Source organism: Sardina pilchardus, chromosome 17, assembly GCF_963854185.1.
Source record: "Sardina pilchardus chromosome 17, fSarPil1.1, whole genome shotgun sequence".
Classification (NCBI taxonomy): domain Eukaryota; kingdom Metazoa; phylum Chordata; class Actinopteri; order Clupeiformes; family Clupeidae; genus Sardina; species Sardina pilchardus.
Window position 1 is genome coordinate 267,742 of NC_085010.1, and position 12,373 is coordinate 280,114.

The window sequence follows — 12,373 nt, forward strand, 5'->3', positions numbered from 1 at the left end:
AGTTTCAAATGGTGTACACCAAGTGGTTTTTGCCATGCTATGTCACCATTACAATTTCTTTAGCTTCTAAACAAATCTGTGAGCGTTTTAATCAGAGATAAAGCTGCCCTATGTGTGTTGAACTGTGAGTAAAGTATATGCACTTGCCTAACCAAACTCTTCTGTCAGTACCCTTCGTTTTTAGGATAAAGAAGGAACAGTTATTGGAAATGTTACCAAGTTTTAAATGCCATTTGTTGTATTCTTCACTTTCAAAGTTGAACTCCACGCGGAAAATGCGCCCTTGTTTTCATGAACACATACTGTAGCGTACCTCACCTTTCACAACACACGCGTCTCCAACCCGGGTTGGGGAGCTTTAAGTACGTTACTTTGGCCGGTTGCTTTCGCTTACGGCCATACCACGCTGAACACGCCCGATCTCGTCCGATCTCGGAAGCTAAGCAGCGTCGGGCCTGGTTAGTACTTGGATGGGAGACCGCCTGGGAATACCAGGTGCCGTAAGCTTTTCTCTCCATCAGCCAGTGCAACTTTTTTTTTTTCAGGCTGTCTGTCTGTGCGTGCCTGCTCCCTAGTACGTAGATGTTCCAACCCCTTTGAATATTTGCTTCCTCCGTTTGAAAGCTAAATAAATAAATAAATAAATAAATAAATAACTAAATGCATAGGTAGGAAATATAGGCTAAGCCAGCAACAGGTCGAACAAAATTGCACGAGTTGACTGTCAACAGTTGGCGGATTGGGGGAGTTTTAGTGCTTGTTTTCATCTGGAATGTTTAGCTTATTTTTTGGGGGTGACAGCTTTGTTTTCTATGTCCCTTTAGTTTTCACCGTTTTGTACAATTCCCGGTCTCGCTGTGTTCATTCGCCCAAGAGCTGCAAAGTCATTTTTTCAACACTGCCTGAGTATGGATAATAGCCTACAGTCTGCATGGCTGTCGACATCCCAGATATTGTGGTGTTTTCCTGAACAACTGTAGGTTACTCGTTTCAGGATGTCCGAGTAGAGCGAGTGACCAAAGTTCCTGTTTTTACGCACAGCGAATTGATATTTGAAAAGCTAATATCAGCGTGCTTCATGAAGTTTTGCTTGACAGCAGTTGCTACTACATAGCCTATGTTGTCGTATTAGATGCAGCATTCGATTGACGTGTGTCTACTATTACGTATAAGGCCTATATAAACCGTGCGCTAAGGAGAAGCGCTCATTCACGTCTCCGTCGCCGGAGGGAGCGCCACGCTTTCCGTCGTTAGTGTACATTTGTGGACATGTATGGATCATTGGCTGCCAGTGACTCTAGCACACCAGTAGAGAACTGCAGTTGGAGCAGTTGTTTTTACTTTCTCCGTGGCGAAGTTGAAGCAAAGCGGATCCATGAAACAACCCTCTTCACAACACATGACCTGAAGGCGCAATCCTAACTGGCCAGAGACCCAACTCGGAGCGTCTGCATCCCGACCGGTATGTGTACGTTGTTTTCATTGAGAGGCTACGTTTCTAAAACGAAGCTTATATTTCATGAATTGTAAATTAGGGTTGTTCTCTCCAATGAAACATCCCCTGTGTTTTCGCTCCGCTTAAAAAAAGGATTTTTTATTTTATTTTTTATATCCCATCAAATACTTAGTGGTTTTATATTCTCATGCATGGCCAGACACTGATTTCTCTCCTTAGCTTTGAGTATCATCTTTGTTTGAAAAGCTGAGCTTTTTTTTTTTTTTTTACTCCAGTGACGTTTTCTAATTTACTTGTGGTAGTTTCAAATGGTGTACACCAAGTGGTTTTTGCCATGCTATGTCACCATTACAATTTCTTTAGCTTCTAAACAAATCTGTGAGCGTTTTAATCAGAGATAAAGCTGCCCTATGTGTGTTGAACTGTGAGTAAAGTATATGCACTTGCCTAACCAAACTCTTCTGTCAGTACCCTTCGTTTTTAGGATAAAGAAGGAACAGTTATTGGAAATGTTACCAAGTTTTAAATGCCATTTGTTGTATTCTTCACTTTCAAAGTTGAACTCCACGCGGAAAATGCGCCCTTGTTTTCATGAACACATACTGTAGCGTACCTCACCTTTCACAACACACGCGTCTCCAACCCGGGTTGGGGAGCTTTAAGTAGGTTACTTTGGCCGGTTGCTTTCGCTTACGGCCATACCACGCTGAACACGCCCGATCTCGTCCGATCTCGGAAGCTAAGCAGCGTCGGGCCTGGTTAGTACTTGGATGGGAGACCGCCTGGGAATACCAGGTGCCGTAAGCTTTTCTCTCCATCAGCCAGTGCAACTTTTTTTTTTTCAGGCTGTCTGTCTGTGCGTGCCTGCTCCCTAGTACGTAGATGTTCCAACCCCTTTGAATATTTGCTTCCTCCGTTTGAAAGCAAAATAAATAAATAAATAAATAAATAAATAACTAAATGCATAGGTAGGAAATATAGGCTAAGCCAGCAACAGGTCGAACAAAATTGCACGAGTTGACTGTCAACAGTTGGCGGATTGGGGGAGTTTTAGTGCTTGTTTTCATCTGGAATGTTTAGCTTATTTTTTGGGGGTGACAGCTTTGTTTTCTATGTCCCTTTAGTTTTCACCGTTTTGTACAATTCCCGGTCTCGCTGTGTTCATTCGCCCAAGAGCTGCAAAGTCATTTTTTCAACACTGCCTGAGTATGGATAATAGCCTACAGTCTGCATGGCTGTCGACATCCCAGATATTGTGGTGTTTTCCTGAACAACTGTAGGTTACTCGTTTCAGGATGTCCGAGTAGAGCGAGTGACCAAAGTTCCTGTTTTTACGCACAGCGAATTGATATTTGAAAAGCTAATATCAGCGTGCTTCATGAAGTTTTGCTTGACAGCAGTTGCTACTACATAGCCTATGTTGTCGTATTAGATGCAGCATTCGATTGACGTGTGTCTACTATTACGTATAAGGCCTATATAAACCGTGCGCTAAGGAGAAGCGCTCATTCACGTCTCCGTCGCCGGAGGGAGCGCCACGCTTTCCGTCGTTAGTGTACATTTGTGGACATGTATGGATCATTGGCTGCCAGTGACTCTAGCACACCAGTAGAGAACTGCAGTTGGAGCAGTTGTTTTTACTTTCTCCGTGGCGAAGTTGAAGCAAAGCGGATACATGAAACAACCCTCTTCACAACACATGACCTGAAGGCGCAATCCTAACTGGCCAGAGACCCAACTCGGAGCGTCTGCATCCCGACCGGTATGTGTACGTTGTTTTCATTGAGAGGCTACGTTTCTAAAACGAAGCTTATATTTCATGAATTGTAAATTAGGGCTGTTCTCTCCAATGAAACATCCCCTGTGTTTTCGCTCCGCTTAAAAAAAGGATTTTTTTTTTTTTTTTTTATATCCCATCAAATACTTAGTGGTTTTATATTCTCATGCATGGCCAGACACTGATTTCTCTCCTTAGCTTTGAGTATCATCTTTGTTTGAAAAGCTGAGCTTTTTTTTTTTTTTTTACTCCAGTGACGTTTTCTAATTTACTTGTGGTAGTTTCAAATGGTGTACACCAAGTGGTTTTTGCCATGCTATGTCACCATTACAATTTCTTTAGCTTCTAAACAAATCTGTGAGCGTTTTAATCAGAGATAAAGCTGCCCTATGTGTGTTGAACTGTGAGTAAAGTATATGCACTTGCCTAACCAAACTCTTCTGTCAGTACCCTTCGTTTTTAGGATAAAGAAGGAACAGTTATTGGAAATGTTACCAAGTTTTAAATGCCATTTGTTGTATTCTTCACTTTCAAAGTTGAACTCCACGCGGAAAATGCGCCCTTGTTTTCATGAACACATACTGTAGCGTACCTCACCTTTCACAACACACGCGTCTCCAACCCGGGTTGGGGAGCTTTAAGTACGTTACTTTGGCCGGTTGCTTTCGCTTACGGCCATACCACGCTGAACACGCCCGATCTCGTCCGATCTCGGAAGCTAAGCAGCGTCGGGCCTGGTTAGTACTTGGATGGGAGACCGCCTGGGAATACCAGGTGCCGTAAGCTTTTCTCTCCATCAGCCAGTGCAACTTTTTTTTTTTCAGGCTGTCTGTCTGTGCGTGCCTGCTCCCTAGTACGTAGATGTTCCAACCCCTTTGAATATTTGCTTCCTCCGTTTGAAAGCAAAATAAATAAATAAATAAATAAATAAATAACTAAATGCATAGGTAGGAAATATAGGCTAAGCCAGCAACAGGTCGAACAAAATTGCACGAGTTGACTGTCAACAGTTGGCGGATTGGGGGAGTTTTAGTGCTTGTTTTCATCTGGAATGTTTAGCTTATTTTTTGGGGGTGACAGCTTTGTTTTCTATGTCCCTTTAGTTTTCACCGTTTTGTACAATTCCCGGTCTCGCTGTGTTCATTCGCCCAAGAGCTGCAAAGTCATTTTTTCAACACTGCCTGAGTATGGATAATAGCCTACAGTCTGCATGGCTGTCGACATCCCAGATATTGTGGTGTTTTCCTGAACAACTGTAGGTTACTCGTTTCAGGATGTCCGAGTAGAGCGAGTGACCAAAGTTCCTGTTTTTACGCACAGCGAATTGATATTTGAAAAGCTAATATCAGCGTGCTTCATGAAGTTTTGCTTGACAGCAGTTGCTACTACATAGCCTATGTTGTCGTATTAGATGCAGCATTCGATTGACGTGTGTCTACTATTACGTATAAGGCCTATATAAACCGTGCGCTAAGGAGAAGCGCTCATTCACGTCTCCGTCGCCGGAGGGAGCGCCACGCTTTCCGTCGTTAGTGTACATTTGTGGACATGTATGGATCATTGGCTGCCAGTGACTCTAGCACACCAGTAGAGAACTGCAGTTGGAGCAGTTGTTTTTACTTTCTCCGTGGCGAAGTTGAAGCAAAGCGGATCCATGAAACAACCCTCTTCACAACACATGACCTGAAGGCGCAATCCTAACTGGCCAGAGACCCAACTCGGAGCGTCTGCATCCCGACCGGTATGTGTACGTTGTTTTCATTGAGAGGCTACGTTTCTAAAACGAAGCTTATATTTCATGAATTGTAAATTAGGGTTGTTCTCTCCAATGAAACATCCCCTGTGTTTTCGCTCCGCTTAAAAAAAGGATTTTTTATTTTATTTTTTATATCCCATCAAATACTTAGTGGTTTTATATTCTCATGCATGGCCAGACACTGATTTCTCTCCTTAGCTTTGAGTATCATCTTTGTTTGAAAAGCTGAGCTTTTTTTTTTTTTTTTACTCCAGTGACGTTTTCTAATTTACTTGTGGTAGTTTCAAATGGTGTACACCAAGTGGTTTTTGCCATGCTATGTCACCATTACAATTTCTTTAGCTTCTAAACAAATCTGTGAGCGTTTTAATCAGAGATAAAGCTGCCCTATGTGTGTTGAACTGTGAGTAAAGTATATGCACTTGCCTAACCAAACTCTTCTGTCAGTACCCTTCGTTTTTAGGATAAAGAAGGAACAGTTATTGGAAATGTTACCAAGTTTTAAATGCCATTTGTTGTATTCTTCACTTTCAAAGTTGAACTCCACGCGGAAAATGCGCCCTTGTTTTCATGAACACATACTGTAGCGTACCTCACCTTTCACAACACACGCGTCTCCAACCCGGGTTGGGGAGCTTTAAGTAGGTTACTTTGGCCGGTTGCTTTCGCTTACGGCCATACCACGCTGAACACGCCCGATCTCGTCCGATCTCGGAAGCTAAGCAGCGTCGGGCCTGGTTAGTACTTGGATGGGAGACCGCCTGGGAATACCAGGTGCCGTAAGCTTTTCTCTCCATCAGCCAGTGCAACTTTTTTTTTTTCAGGCTGTCTGTCTGTGCGTGCCTGCTCCCTAGTACGTAGATGTTCCAACCCCTTTGAATATTTGCTTCCTCCGTTTGAAAGCAAAATAAATAAATAAATAAATAAATAAATAACTAAATGCATAGGTAGGAAATATAGGCTAAGCCAGCAACAGGTCGAACAAAATTGCACGAGTTGACTGTCAACAGTTGGCGGATTGGGGGAGTTTTAGTGCTTGTTTTCATCTGGAATGTTTAGCTTATTTTTTGGGGGTGACAGCTTTGTTTTCTATGTCCCTTTAGTTTTCACCGTTTTGTACAATTCCCGGTCTCGCTGTGTTCATTCGCCCAAGAGCTGCAAAGTCATTTTTTCAACACTGCCTGAGTATGGATAATAGCCTACAGTCTGCATGGCTGTCGACATCCCAGATATTGTGGTGTTTTCCTGAACAACTGTAGGTTACTCGTTTCAGGATGTCCGAGTAGAGCGAGTGACCAAAGTTCCTGTTTTTACGCACAGCGAATTGATATTTGAAAAGCTAATATCAGCGTGCTTCATGAAGTTTTGCTTGACAGCAGTTGCTACTACATAGCCTATGTTGTCGTATTAGATGCAGCATTCGATTGACGTGTGTCTACTATTACGTATAAGGCCTATATAAACCGTGCGCTAAGGAGAAGCGCTCATTCACGTCTCCGTCGCCGGAGGGAGCGCCACGCTTTCCGTCGTTAGTGTACATTTGTGGACATGTATGGATCATTGGCTGCCAGTGACTCTAGCACACCAGTAGAGAACTGCAGTTGGAGCAGTTGTTTTTACTTTCTCCGTGGCGAAGTTGAAGCAAAGCGGATACATGAAACAACCCTCTTCACAACACATGACCTGAAGGCGCAATCCTAACTGGCCAGAGACCCAACTCGGAGCGTCTGCATCCCGACCGGTATGTGTACGTTGTTTTCATTGAGAGGCTACGTTTCTAAAACGAAGCTTATATTTCATGAATTGTAAATTAGGGCTGTTCTCTCCAATGAAACATCCCCTGTGTTTTCGCTCCGCTTAAAAAAAGGATTTTTTTTTTTTTTTTTTATATCCCATCAAATACTTAGTGGTTTTATATTCTCATGCATGGCCAGACACTGATTTCTCTCCTTAGCTTTGAGTATCATCTTTGTTTGAAAAGCTGAGCTTTTTTTTTTTTTTTTACTCCAGTGACGTTTTCTAATTTACTTGTGGTAGTTTCAAATGGTGTACACCAAGTGGTTTTTGCCATGCTATGTCACCATTACAATTTCTTTAGCTTCTAAACAAATCTGTGAGCGTTTTAATCAGAGATAAAGCTGCCCTATGTGTGTTGAACTGTGAGTAAAGTATATGCACTTGCCTAACCAAACTCTTCTGTCAGTACCCTTCGTTTTTAGGATAAAGAAGGAACAGTTATTGGAAATGTTACCAAGTTTTAAATGCCATTTGTTGTATTCTTCACTTTCAAAGTTGAACTCCACGCGGAAAATGCGCCCTTGTTTTCATGAACACATACTGTAGCGTACCTCACCTTTCACAACACACGCGTCTCCAACCCGGGTTGGGGAGCTTTAAGTACGTTACTTTGGCCGGTTGCTTTCGCTTACGGCCATACCACGCTGAACACGCCCGATCTCGTCCGATCTCGGAAGCTAAGCAGCGTCGGGCCTGGTTAGTACTTGGATGGGAGACCGCCTGGGAATACCAGGTGCCGTAAGCTTTTCTCTCCATCAGCCAGTGCAACTTTTTTTTTTTCAGGCTGTCTGTCTGTGCGTGCCTGCTCCCTAGTACGTAGATGTTCCAACCCCTTTGAATATTTGCTTCCTCCGTTTGAAAGCAAAATAAATAAATAAATAAATAAATAAATAACTAAATGCATAGGTAGGAAATATAGGCTAAGCCAGCAACAGGTCGAACAAAATTGCACGAGTTGACTGTCAACAGTTGGCGGATTGGGGGAGTTTTAGTGCTTGTTTTCATCTGGAATGTTTAGCTTATTTTTTGGGGGTGACAGCTTTGTTTTCTATGTCCCTTTAGTTTTCACCGTTTTGTACAATTCCCGGTCTCGCTGTGTTCATTCGCCCAAGAGCTGCAAAGTCATTTTTTCAACACTGCCTGAGTATGGATAATAGCCTACAGTCTGCATGGCTGTCGACATCCCAGATATTGTGGTGTTTTCCTGAACAACTGTAGGTTACTCGTTTCAGGATGTCCGAGTAGAGCGAGTGACCAAAGTTCCTGTTTTTACGCACAGCGAATTGATATTTGAAAAGCTAATATCAGCGTGCTTCATGAAGTTTTGCTTGACAGCAGTTGCTACTACATAGCCTATGTTGTCGTATTAGATGCAGCATTCGATTGACGTGTGTCTACTATTACGTATAAGGCCTATATAAACCGTGCGCTAAGGAGAAGCGCTCATTCACGTCTCCGTCGCCGGAGGGAGCGCCACGCTTTCCGTCGTTAGTGTACATTTGTGGACATGTATGGATCATTGGCTGCCAGTGACTCTAGCACACCAGTAGAGAACTGCAGTTGGAGCAGTTGTTTTTACTTTCTCCGTGGCGAAGTTGAAGCAAAGCGGATCCATGAAACAACCCTCTTCACAACACATGACCTGAAGGCGCAATCCTAACTGGCCAGAGACCCAACTCGGAGCGTCTGCATCCCGACCGGTATGTGTACGTTGTTTTCATTGAGAGGCTACGTTTCTAAAACGAAGCTTATATTTCATGAATTGTAAATTAGGGTTGTTCTCTCCAATGAAACATCCCCTGTGTTTTCGCTCCGCTTAAAAAAAGGATTTTTTATTTTATTTTTTATATCCCATCAAATACTTAGTGGTTTTATATTCTCATGCATGGCCAGACACTGATTTCTCTCCTTAGCTTTGAGTATCATCTTTGTTTGAAAAGCTGAGCTTTTTTTTTTTTTTTTACTCCAGTGACGTTTTCTAATTTACTTGTGGTAGTTTCAAATGGTGTACACCAAGTGGTTTTTGCCATGCTATGTCACCATTACAATTTCTTTAGCTTCTAAACAAATCTGTGAGCGTTTTAATCAGAGATAAAGCTGCCCTATGTGTGTTGAACTGTGAGTAAAGTATATGCACTTGCCTAACCAAACTCTTCTGTCAGTACCCTTCGTTTTTAGGATAAAGAAGGAACAGTTATTGGAAATGTTACCAAGTTTTAAATGCCATTTGTTGTATTCTTCACTTTCAAAGTTGAACTCCACGCGGAAAATGCGCCCTTGTTTTCATGAACACATACTGTAGCGTACCTCACCTTTCACAACACACGCGTCTCCAACCCGGGTTGGGGAGCTTTAAGTACGTTACTTTGGCCGGTTGCTTTCGCTTACGGCCATACCACGCTGAACACGCCCGATCTCGTCCGATCTCGGAAGCTAAGCAGCGTCGGGCCTGGTTAGTACTTGGATGGGAGACCGCCTGGGAATACCAGGTGCCGTAAGCTTTTCTCTCCATCAGCCAGTGCAACTTTTTTTTTTTCAGGCTGTCTGTCTGTGCGTGCCTGCTCCCTAGTACGTAGATGTTCCAACCCCTTTGAATATTTGCTTCCTCCGTTTGAAAGCTAAATAAATAAATAAATAAATAAATAAATAACTAAATGCATAGGTAGGAAATATAGGCTAAGCCAGCAACAGGTCGAACAAAATTGCACGAGTTGACTGTCAACAGTTGGCGGATTGGGGGAGTTTTAGTGCTTGTTTTCATCTGGAATGTTTAGCTTATTTTTTGGGGGTGACAGCTTTGTTTTCTATGTCCCTTTAGTTTTCACCGTTTTGTACAATTCCCGGTCTCGCTGTGTTCATTCGCCCAAGAGCTGCAAAGTCATTTTTTCAACACTGCCTGAGTATGGATAATAGCCTACAGTCTGCATGGCTGTCGACATCCCAGATATTGTGGTGTTTTCCTGAACAACTGTAGGTTACTCGTTTCAGGATGTCCGAGTAGAGCGAGTGACCAAAGTTCCTGTTTTTACGCACAGCGAATTGATATTTGAAAAGCTAATATCAGCGTGCTTCATGAAGTTTTGCTTGACAGCAGTTGCTACTACATAGCCTATGTTGTCGTATTAGATGCAGCATTCGATTGACGTGTGTCTACTATTACGTATAAGGCCTATATAAACCGTGCGCTAAGGAGAAGCGCTCATTCACGTCTCCGTCGCCGGAGGGAGCGCCACGCTTTCCGTCGTTAGTGTACATTTGTGGACATGTATGGATCATTGGCTGCCAGTGACTCTAGCACACCAGTAGAGAACTGCAGTTGGAGCAGTTGTTTTTACTTTCTCCGTGGCGAAGTTGAAGCAAAGCGGATCCATGAAACAACCCTCTTCACAACACATGACCTGAAGGCGCAATCCTAACTGGCCAGAGACCCAACTCGGAGCGTCTGCATCCCGACCGGTATGTGTACGTTGTTTTCATTGAGAGGCTACGTTTCTAAAACGAAGCTTATATTTCATGAATTGTAAATTAGGGTTGTTCTCTCCAATGAAACATCCCCTGTGTTTTCGCTCCGCTTAAAAAAAGGATTTTTTATTTTATTTTTTATATCCCATCAAATACTTAGTGGTTTTATATTCTCATGCATGGCCAGACACTGATTTCTCTCCTTAGCTTTGAGTATCATCTTTGTTTGAAAAGCTGAGCTTTTTTTTTTTTTTTTACTCCAGTGACGTTTTCTAATTTACTTGTGGTAGTTTCAAATGGTGTACACCAAGTGGTTTTTGCCATGCTATGTCACCATTACAATTTCTTTAGCTTCTAAACAAATCTGTGAGCGTTTTAATCAGAGATAAAGCTGCCCTATGTGTGTTGAACTGTGAGTAAAGTATATGCACTTGCCTAACCAAACTCTTCTGTCAGTACCCTTCGTTTTTAGGATAAAGAAGGAACAGTTATTGGAAATGTTACCAAGTTTTAAATGCCATTTGTTGTATTCTTCACTTTCAAAGTTGAACTCCACGCGGAAAATGCGCCCTTGTTTTCATGAACACATACTGTAGCGTACCTCACCTTTCACAACACACGCGTCTCCAACCCGGGTTGGGGAGCTTTAAGTAGGTTACTTTGGCCGGTTGCTTTCGCTTACGGCCATACCACGCTGAACACGCCCGATCTCGTCCGATCTCGGAAGCTAAGCAGCGTCGGGCCTGGTTAGTACTTGGATGGGAGACCGCCTGGGAATACCAGGTGCCGTAAGCTTTTCTCTCCATCAGCCAGTGCAACTTTTTTTTTTTCAGGCTGTCTGTCTGTGCGTGCCTGCTCCCTAGTACGTAGATGTTCCAACCCCTTTGAATATTTGCTTCCTCCGTTTGAAAGCAAAATAAATAAATAAATAAATAAATAAATAACTAAATGCATAGGTAGGAAATATAGGCTAAGCCAGCAACAGGTCGAACAAAATTGCACGAGTTGACTGTCAACAGTTGGCGGATTGGGGGAGTTTTAGTGCTTGTTTTCATCTGGAATGTTTAGCTTATTTTTTGGGGGTGACAGCTTTGTTTTCTATGTCCCTTTAGTTTTCACCGTTTTGTACAATTCCCGGTCTCGCTGTGTTCATTCGCCCAAGAGCTGCAAAGTCATTTTTTCAACACTGCCTGAGTATGGATAATAGCCTACAGTCTGCATGGCTGTCGACATCCCAGATATTGTGGTGTTTTCCTGAACAACTGTAGGTTACTCGTTTCAGGATGTCCGAGTAGAGCGAGTGACCAAAGTTCCTGTTTTTACGCACAGCGAATTGATATTTGAAAAGCTAATATCAGCGTGCTTCATGAAGTTTTGCTTGACAGCAGTTGCTACTACATAGCCTATGTTGTCGTATTAGATGCAGCATTCGATTGACGTGTGTCTACTATTACGTATAAGGCCTATATAAACCGTGCGCTAAGGAGAAGCGCTCATTCACGTCTCCGTCGCCGGAGGGAGCGCCACGCTTTCCGTCGTTAGTGTACATTTGTGGACATGTATGGATCATTGGCTGCCAGTGACTCTAGCACACCAGTAGAGAACTGCAGTTGGAGCAGTTGTTTTTACTTTCTCCGTGGCGAAGTTGAAGCAAAGCGGATACATGAAACAACCCTCTTCACAACACATGACCTGAAGGCGCAATCCTAACTGGCCAGAGACCCAACTCGGAGCGTCTGCATCCCGACCGGTATGTGTACGTTGTTTTCATTGAGAGGCTACGTTTCTAAAACGAAGCTTATATTTCATGAATTGTAAATTAGGGCTGTTCTCTCCAATGAAACATCCCCTGTGTTTTCGCTCCGCTTAAAAAAAGGATTTTTTTTTTTTTTTTTTATATCCCATCAAATACTTAGTGGTTTTATATTCTCATGCATGGCCAGACACTGATTTCTCTCCTTAGCTTTGAGTATCATCTTTGTTTGAAAAGCTGAGCTTTTTTTTTTTTTTTTACTCCAGTGACGTTTTCTAATTTACTTGTGGTAGTTTCAAATGGTGTACACCAAGTGGTTTTTGCCATGCTATGTCACCATTACAATTTCTTTAGCTTCTAAACAAATCTGTG

The 12,373-nt window shown here is 42.7% G+C and overlaps 7 non-coding genes across 7 annotated transcripts; all 7 read left to right on the forward strand.

Moving 5' to 3' along the window:
* The first annotated feature begins 388 nt into the window (after window positions 1-388).
* Window positions 389-507, forward strand: LOC134063175 (5S ribosomal RNA). Its single transcript, XR_009935947.1, has one exon. It is a non-coding gene; the product is annotated as a 5S ribosomal RNA (ribosomal RNA).
* Window positions 508-2,144: 1,637 nt separating this feature from the next.
* Window positions 2,145-2,263, forward strand: LOC134063186 (5S ribosomal RNA). The gene has a single exon (XR_009935958.1). It is a non-coding gene; the product is annotated as a 5S ribosomal RNA (ribosomal RNA).
* Window positions 2,264-3,900: 1,637 nt separating this feature from the next.
* On the forward strand, window positions 3,901-4,019 carry LOC134063198 (5S ribosomal RNA). Its single transcript, XR_009935969.1, has one exon. It is a non-coding gene; the product is annotated as a 5S ribosomal RNA (ribosomal RNA).
* A 1,637-nt stretch (window positions 4,020-5,656) lies between these two features.
* LOC134063210 (5S ribosomal RNA) lies at window positions 5,657-5,775 on the forward strand. Its single transcript, XR_009935980.1, has one exon. It is a non-coding gene; the product is annotated as a 5S ribosomal RNA (ribosomal RNA).
* A 1,637-nt stretch (window positions 5,776-7,412) lies between these two features.
* On the forward strand, window positions 7,413-7,531 carry LOC134063218 (5S ribosomal RNA). The gene has a single exon (XR_009935981.1). It is a non-coding gene; the product is annotated as a 5S ribosomal RNA (ribosomal RNA).
* Window positions 7,532-9,168: 1,637 nt separating this feature from the next.
* On the forward strand, window positions 9,169-9,287 carry LOC134063229 (5S ribosomal RNA). The gene has a single exon (XR_009935992.1). It is a non-coding gene; the product is annotated as a 5S ribosomal RNA (ribosomal RNA).
* A 1,637-nt stretch (window positions 9,288-10,924) lies between these two features.
* LOC134063240 (5S ribosomal RNA) lies at window positions 10,925-11,043 on the forward strand. The gene has a single exon (XR_009936003.1). It is a non-coding gene; the product is annotated as a 5S ribosomal RNA (ribosomal RNA).
* Window positions 11,044-12,373: the final 1,330 nt, after the last annotated feature.